Source organism: Poecilia formosa, unplaced genomic scaffold (genome assembly GCF_000485575.1).
Source record: "Poecilia formosa unplaced genomic scaffold, Poecilia_formosa-5.1.2 Scaffold272, whole genome shotgun sequence".
Taxonomy (NCBI): domain Eukaryota; kingdom Metazoa; phylum Chordata; class Actinopteri; order Cyprinodontiformes; family Poeciliidae; genus Poecilia; species Poecilia formosa.
The window spans coordinates 764351-773503 of NW_006800211.1; the positions used below are offsets into that span (position 1 = coordinate 764351).

General features: G+C 38.1%; 1 protein-coding gene across 1 annotated transcript in view; it reads left to right on the plus strand.

Moving 5' to 3' along the window:
- Positions 1–9153, plus strand: part of LOC103151142 (E3 ubiquitin-protein ligase TRIM21-like) — a 26046-nt gene that overhangs the window by 14318 nt on the left and 2575 nt on the right. Inside the window, exon 2 of the transcript XR_001664612.1 lies at positions 2646–2926. The gene's annotated coding sequence lies outside the window, so the exon portion shown is untranslated. The remainder of the gene's footprint in view (positions 1–2645; positions 2927–9153) is intronic.

Consider the following 9153-nt stretch of genomic DNA (forward strand, 5'->3'; position numbering starts at 1 on the left):
AGATTTGATAAAAGTGCTTATATTCCAATGTTTTTCAAAACAACATACATAATATTTTATTTTCCAGAGATTTTGTATTTTGAAGTGTTGATATTATTGTTGAACCATTTTTAATTTTCAAGTGTTGATTGTATTTCAGATATATTTTTTATTTTAATGTGTTAATTTTATTTTTAACCATTTTTTATTTGTAAGTATTGATTTTATTTTTTAGCCATTTAGCCAAGTCTCTGTAGAACCATTTGTCTCTGCTAATGACATCTTCAATACATTTCTTTGATCCCAGGCTTAGTTTATGGACTGTAATGTGAAATTAGACACAAGTATAAGTCTGGCAGTTTGTTCACCAAGTTACTGTGCTCTCTGAGAGGATCTGTAAGTATTTGACATTGTTCCATGCCCATCATTGACATCAGTCTCTAACAAAATGTGGATCATCTACCAGGAACACTGCAAAGAGCATGAGTTTCTGTAGTGTAGTGGTTATCATGTTGGCTTTACATGTAAAAGGTCGCTGGTTCAAAACCAGACAGAAACAGATTTTGCATGTTCTATTCATCACAGGTGTTTACTAAAGGTCAACAAGGGTCTGTGGTGTCATGGTCTGTACTCTGAATCCAGACATCTGAGTGCAAGCCTCAGTTGAAGTTTCCATGCTTTGCATCTCACATCATCAACTTTGAGTTTGACACCCCTGGTTTAGAGTCTGCCATTGGTCGGGTCCAGCTGGCTCTCACTAAACTGTTCTTACTGTATTTTGTAAAGAGTGCTCCTTTTAATATTTTTATTTTTAATTTGTGATGAATTCCTCTCAATATTTTGCTGGTCCCATGATAAGGTAATTTTTTCCTCTGTTTACTCCAGGGGTGTCAAACTCAGTTTCACCGAGGGCCACTTCAGCATATTGGCCCCTCTCAACGGGCCACATTGACGGTACAGATCAGGAGGGCATCCCTGCTGAAACACCCCAGACAAAAGGTTGACTTCCCTCATTCAGTTCTGTAGAGGCTTATAATGAGTCAATGGTCCAGGTGTGTTAGAGAAGGAACCATCTAAAGCTGCAGATGGTAGCTCTGGAAAACTAGACTTGGGCAGCCCCAGCATAAATGTATAAAAATACAATGTTAAAAACAAATTAAGCACCTCATATTGTTAAATAACTGATTTTATGTATTGAAGTTTTAAATATTACATTTGAGTTTCCATGGATGTAAAATTACTGCTCAGTTTAAAAATTACAATATTTAAATCAGTGTTTAAAGGTAAGCAAACAAATAATAAAAACAAGTCACATGGGCAGACATGATAGACTTTACGCAAAGATTTAGTCTCAGAGGCAACTGAAACCAAATAATTAAAAAAATCCTTTCTGAATACAAACCTTTGGTTGAGATGTAGTTTGTAGTCAATTCATGCTCAAAATCTATTTTAAGTCAATCATCAGCCTTTAAAATGTTTGAGCACGGTGCATGTGTCAAACATGGTGTAATGCATGTTTGACACATGCATTACGCCATAGACCTTTTGCGTGTAAAGCAAACATGATAACCACTACACTACAGGAACTGAACTTCTCTGCTTTGTTTCAGTTTGAGGTTCCAAAGTTGATGTGAGATGCAAAGCATGAAAATTTCAACTGAGGCTTGCACTCAGATGCCTGGATTCAGAGTACAGACCATGACACCACAGAACCCTTGTTGACCTTTAGTAAACACCTGTGATGAATAGAACATGCAAAATCTGTTTCTGTCTGGTTTTGAACCAGAGACCTTTTGCATGTAAAGCCAACGTGATAACCACTACACTACAGAAACTCATGCTCTTTGCAATGTTCCTGGTAGATGATCCAAATTTTGTTAGAGACTAATGTCAAAGATGGGCATGGAACAATGTCAAATACTTACAGATCCTCTCAGAGAGCACAGTAACTTGGTGAACAAACTGCCAGACTTATACTTGTGNTCAAGGAGATCCAAGACAAACAGGAAGCTACAGAGAAACGGGCTGAAGACTTCATCAGAGATCTGGAGCAGGAGATCTCTGAGCTGAAGAAGAGGAGCTCTGAGGTGAAGCAGCTTTCACAGGATGAAGATCCCCTCCACCTCCTCCAAAGCTTCTCCTCCCTGAAAGATGCTCCACCCACCAAGACCTGGACAGAGGTCAGAGTTCATCCACCAGCATATGAGGGGACTGTGGTCAGAGCTGTGGCTCAGATTGAGCAGAAGATCAGGGAGATGATGAAGGAGCTGATGAAGGCTGAGATGAAGAGGTTCCAGCAGTTTGCAGTGGATGTGACTCTGGATCCTGATTCGGCTCATCCTAAACTCATCCTGTCTGAGGATGGAAAACAGGTGAAATATGGAGATGTGAGGAAGAATCTTCCAGACAATCCAGAGAGATTTTCTTCCTGTGTTAACGTTTTAGGACAGCAGAGTTTCTCTTCAGGCAGATTTTACTTTGAGGTTCAGGTTAAAGGAAAGACTGACTGGACTTTAGGAGTGGCCAGAGAATCCATCAGCAGGAAGGGAAAAATCACACTGAGTCCTCAGAACGGTTTCTGGACTGTTTGGTTGAGAAATGGAAATGAGTATAAAGCTCTTGTTGGCCCCCCAACCCGTCTCCATCTCCATCCTGCTCCTCAGAAGGTCGGGGTGTTTGTGGATTATGAGGAGGGTCTGGTCTCCTTCTATGATGTAGATGCTGCAGCTCTGATCTACTCCTTTACTGGCTGCAGCTTCAAGGAGAAACTCTACCCATACTTCAGTCCTAGCCTTAATGCTGGAGGTAAAAACTCTGCTCCTCTGATCATCTGTCCTGTTAACCAGGCTGATTGTTCCTCTGATGAATCTGAGTGACTCTGCAGGTGAAGTCCAGCTGCTGGAGAGCAGAGCTTGGAAACGACCTCAGCAGGAAGTCAACAGTTCAGGTCAAAGCTGGATTATTTACTGCAGCTTTTTGATTCTGTTTCTAGAAATTTCCAGCTTCTGATTATAAATGTTAACTTGGTTCATTTCATTGTTTCCTGTTCCTCTTTAACTGAACAGTTTTAGAACTGCATGCAAACATTTTGAACTGCACATCAAATTAAAACTGCTTATTTCTAAAGTTGTGCTTTTGTCTGAACGTTTAATCAGAGTAAATGTAACGTGGTGGTTGAATAACGGATGCTGAGCTACGGTCCCCCTGCACCTCAGCTCCCACTTTTTATCCCTACTGGCCTCAACAGCTCATCAGAAATTTGCCAACTAGATCAATGTTTCTGAAGTTCAGTGAGAAAATGGCTCACTGTGTTGGGTACCGTTACTTCAGAGAACCCAAAAAGCATGCTTAATCAGAACCACCTGGTTCTCCAGAATCACATCCACTCTGCATATGTGGGTGTGCAGAGTCCACATTATGCCTTACTCCAAAATGAGTCTGCCCCCCCAAGTGGTACAATACTGGAGCATCCCTATTGACAGGAAACTGTCAGAAAACTGAACAATTAAATGCAGTGGTCTGAAATCAAACTTCAGGTTTATCCCTGTCAATCAAAACATTATCCACCACCTCACTTATTGTGCTAAATGGAAGATCACTGGGCAAAAGGACTTTAGTTCATGACTTCCTCATTGAGCATAACATTTTTAACAAATGCAATTGGATGACAAAGAAGCACTTGTGCCTGTTGAATCAGCAACTCAAGACATTTTAAAGTGAGAATAGAAAGCCTAGAGGGGGATGGTGTTACAATGGTTCATAATTCAATAAACAGTTTTTCTGGGCAAATTGGACTCAATAATTGGGAATTGCAGTAAAAGGCCATAAATGAGCTCTGGCACCAATTTTAAACAAAACCCTCCAAGTAATTTTTTTTCAATTTGGTCAGATTTGATCTGTTATGGTATTTGAGAAACTTGAGCATCCATGTTGATGCTATTCAAGGAAGAGGAACAAAAATTCTAGGTGATCTACTTTAAAACTTTGGTTTCCCTCAACATGTTAACCAAGCAACACAAAGATACTCTCCACCTGATGAACAGACAGGATGTAAATATTTCCAACATCTCTAATTGATGTCCTGATGGGTCATTTCTGTCTTTGAAAGTATTTCATTCATTTAGCAAAACTTTCTATTACAAAAAGACACCGCAGAAGCTTTTGATCAAATCTACTCTCCTTGATTCTCTGCTGTAACCCAGATAAGCTGTCAAGACATCACACATTTGAGCATTTCATTGCTCCTGTTAAAGTGAAGATTGTGTGTGGTAGGAAGACACACTGTGGAGAAATGCTCCACTAGGAAGGTGTGAAAAAAGGGCTGAAGGCAGGGGCGATTCTAGGGTCTGACCTTTAGGGGGTCTTGGCCCCCAGCAGGGCTAAGGCCCATGAGAAGATGCTCGTTGGTGCAGTTTTCTAAATCTGCTTATTTACATACATTCACAAAATTAAGAGACATGTCGGTAATTCATAGAATAAAAGAACAATGTTCATTTTACTCAAACATATAAAGAGTAAAATCAGAAAAACTTAATTTTTTCCAGAGGTGTATGAACTCAGTTTGAAACAGAATCTCGAGACTACATCACGCCGGCCAACATCTAACATTGAGAAACAAGCAGCTGTGGAGCGACACAGTCGGAACCGCATGGACCAGACCGGCACGCTTCGGTCCGCTTCCACCCGAACTGCAGCCCTGTTGTGTTTGCATATAACTGAGGGCGCCATCGAAGCTGTACCTGACGTCATCATGTTTGAAACTAAACACTGGTGGCAGGTTTCACACTTCATGAGGTTTATTTATTCAGAAATATTACGTTTTAACTGAAAACAGCTCGATGGGAAATTATTTCTAATAACTGGGATTATCAACGTTAACGGATCTGATTAATCTGAACATTTAAAGTGTTAATATTATGTAGTTTGATTAATCTGCGTTTGTGTAAAAGTAAAACTAATAACCAGCTGGGTCGTCTTTTATGAAAGATGATAATCCAGATTATTTAAAGTTAAAAGATAATTAACTTTAAAGTGAAAGTTCATTGCTTTGAATTTAAACAAAGCAATAAATTCAAACTGGTGCAAATTATCACAGCTGCAGGTTTTAATNGGTTCAAACCCCGTATGGGGCAATTCATGTGTAAGGTCCTTCAGACAATCAACACTTCAATATAAATAAGTGTTCAAAAATAAAATCAACACTTCACGATTAAAAAATGGTTCAAACATAAAATCAACACTTAAAAATAAATAAGGTTTCAAAAATAAAATTAACACTTTACAATTAAAAAATGGTTCAAAAATAAAATCAATACTTCAAAATAAATAAGGGTTCAAAAATACAATCAACACTTGAAAATTAAAAATGGTTCAAACATAAAATCAACACTTAAAAATAAATAAGGGTTCAAAAATAAAATTAACACTTTACAATTAAAAATGGTTCAAAAATAAAATCAACAGTTCAAATGTATAATGGTAACTGTTTCTGTCTGTTCAGTCCATAAACTAAGCCTGGGATCAAAAAATGTATTTAAGATGTCATTAGCAGAGACAAATGGTTCTACAGAGTCCAGGAGAGCGGCGTTCTGGAGCACAGTGACACTAATTTAAGTGAAGTCGCTCAATTTAATTTATTAAAAGTTATTGGGGCCTCAGTCAGTGTTTTTTGTCACTACGAGTAAATGTAGATACATGTATCTGCTTAATCTGTGATGGGATCTGGATTCACGGCGGACCTTGAGTTTGACACATGTACTCTAAACCAATCAGCTGCTGATTCTAAGCAGCCCCGCTTGGCCGGCCTGATTGGAACCACAGCTCTTGTGGTTCCAAGGAGCCGGGTGGAACCAGGTGGAACCGGGTGGAAGTTCTAATGCAAATCCGGTTGGCCCTACTGTGAACCCGTTCCGTGCCGGACCCTGCAGTGCGAAAAGGGCTCTAGTGTGGTCTGCTCCCCCGGAAATTAAAATGAAATCTACTCAAAACTATATATTTCATTTGAAGAACATTTGACTAAATTCAGAGGGTTAATAAACCTAAAACCAGTTTATCATCAAGGTAGAAGGTTAATGACTAGTGAAAATAAGTCATTATCCTGAACTTTATTTGAAAATCATACTAAGAAATTGCATTACCCTTATTTTTATCTGAATGTTATGTGGCTGTTGGCCTTTTTTATTTAAATAAGAATGTTTGTCCATCTATGGAAAAGTGGACATTATGAGTCAGTTTTTTACTATTTCAGTTCACAGTTCATGAAGTGGGTCTGTCATAGTTTCAGTACCAAACTCCTTTTTATTCTGACCCTAACAGATACTGTTCTTTAGTTTGACCTTATTTAAGTGACTCCAGAGGTTTAGGAAATTAATTACAAAACAACACAACAGTCACTAATCAAACTTCAAAACAGAGCAACAAGAGTAATTAACAAGGCTAAGGACCAGGATCAGACTAACCCATTATTGATCCAAATATTTTGCACATATACACAATTTTGCACTCTACAAATAAATAAAGCCAATGCTGTACACAATTTTATTCATAAATATAACTATAACTCTTACTTACTGCATTGCCACTTAAAATTGCCCATTGCAAAAAATCACTAAGTATAATATTTTGAATTGCAAATTGCCTTCTGAATAAAAGTGCTGATGATACAAGTCTGGCCCCTTACAGCTGGTTGAAAAAATCTAGAAAGGTCTTTACTGTTTTCTTTGGAGGCTGGTTCTAGACCAAATTTACCACAGGGGCCTGAGTAGTCAGTGTTTCTATGAGACACTTAAAAAGGAATTAAACAAAAACGGAGCAATATTTCATCATTTAATATTGTTAGCCAAAGAGCCACTTGTGTCTCCAGATTTTAATGTATTTTTAATAATACATTAAAAATAAAATTGTGAAGGTTTAAAAAATATCCACCACTGAATATTTTAAAAAGACATTTATTTAGTATAATTTCTTAAGAACCCCTCTTGGCCCCCGTCTAGAACCGCCCCTGGGCTGCAGGTCTGGGTCTGAAGCATTTTTGCTTAAGTCAGACTGAAGTAGAAAGAATAATTTGTAGAATTGGAAAAACTTTGATAAAACGGATGAGAATAAATATTAATTAAAGCTGAATCCCACCACAGATTGAAAGTTGAATTTAAAGATGCTTCAAAGACTTTTTAACCCTGCATGTTTATATCAGGCGGATCATCCAAACATCGTGAACTCCAACATGAACACCCAGAAAACCCTGTGAGCTCAGTGTTTGACTCATTGAAATGAGGATTTACTGACTCCTGATGTTAAACACAATGGAAACTGAGTCCATGAGATTCAGTTCAGTCTCAAGTCTAACAAACATTTTCAAGATTTTGTCAGAAAAAGCTGATTATCACCACAAACCAATTCTGATCTGGACTCACTTCTGTTTTTAAAATTCACATCTTGTGTTCAGTAAAAGAAAAATTAGTAAAGATTCAGTGTGTTGGTAGTTGGTCCAGGTTGGCCTGCTGTGTTTACAGACATGAGCTGAACCAGCTGGTCAGACTACAGACGTCTGAAGAACAAACCGCCAGCCAGGGTTTTCTGATCCGTTCCTGCAGTAAAAGAACCTCAACACATCCAAACTCAGCCACTGTGTTCAACACTGAGCTCCTCATGCACAGAGCTGAGTGATTAAATCATTTCCTTCACTCTGTGGCTGCCTAACAAGCCCTGAGCCTGAACCGGCATCCTCAGACACGCGGGGGGCGAACTCAGCATGGAGACAGGCTCAGTCAGCGTCTGGAAACAACAGCTCTATTCTACCAACTGGCAGAAAGCTGGGAGTGTCTGGCTGCAACAACAGAACCAAACGGGGTCAAACGCGCTGACCAGAATCACAGCTTTTCATTTTGATGTTTGTTGTGTTTTGTGGCCAGTTCTTGTGTGAAATTGTTCTATGATGTCGTCTCACATTCCTTCAGTTTGTTACTGTTAAAAAACAGACCAGGTGGAATCTGTTTAGGCATTTTGTGTTCATTAAAACCTTTGTAATAAAAGGTTGAGGGTCTAATTGCACATCAGTTTGTGTACAAGTGGAGTTTTAAGTTGGAACAAATCAAAAAGGTAAGCAATTTAAAAAAAAAAGGTAAAAATGAATGAAGTTAAATCTTAAAAAATGTTTTTATTCAAAACCAAAAGAGGATCTTTGTCAAAAAAAATACAAATCAATATATTTATTCTGATATTAGTATATGAACTGATGTGTTTCTATTTCTGCACTGGAAGTCAAAACACCCAAGAAGCATCAAACTGAGCGTCTGACTCCAGCGAGGCTCGTCTACTTCCTCCTTATTACCCAAATGACTCGTTTCCCAATCATCCTCATTCTGGTACTTTGGGGTCTTGTTGACCTGTTTGCTGATGAATGAGGAGGAATCTGAATGAGTTTATTGCACATGCATGAAATAAAAATAGAAGACAGTTTTTCAGTTAGTTCTGCTAAACAAAGCTGCAAAATTTTAACTGAGGCAGAAAACGAGAGGTCTGGCTTTCAGAGATCAGCTCATAAAAACCACTGCACATAAGTAAATATTTTTGTAATTAAATGTTCCCCAGACTGGCTTGGGAAAATATTCATACTTCTATAAATTCCCCACATTCTGTCAGCCATAAGTTTCAACGTCTTATTGGTGAAACTTGTGGTTTTATTGGTGATAAAGAAAATCCTTGTCCGGTTTGGGTGGATCTGCCGTTTGTTCTCCTCAGAACATCTGGATCTTTACTGAGAACAAATCACACACTTGGACTAAATTACTTATTTATGGATATACGAGTACCTGGGGCTGAAAACATGCACACAACAGTTTTCAAATTTTAATTTGTGATAAAAACTATTTTGTGTTGGTTCAGTCTCATAAAATCCCAATAAAGTGAATTGAAGCTTGATTATTATGAGATAAAATGCAGAAATACTTAATCAGTATTATAATATGCATAGCACATTTCAGGAACAAGGAAGTTCAAAGTGCTTTACATTTTAAAAATACAAAATTAAACAATTGAAAAATTTTTCCAATTTAAAAATATGTTTGAAAAGCAGCATGTAGAGCAGATGTTTGGTGTCTGTGGTGTTTGCTGAGGAGGGAAGAGTAGAATCAATTTATACTCAAGTAAGAGTCGCAATACTTAAACATTTTCACA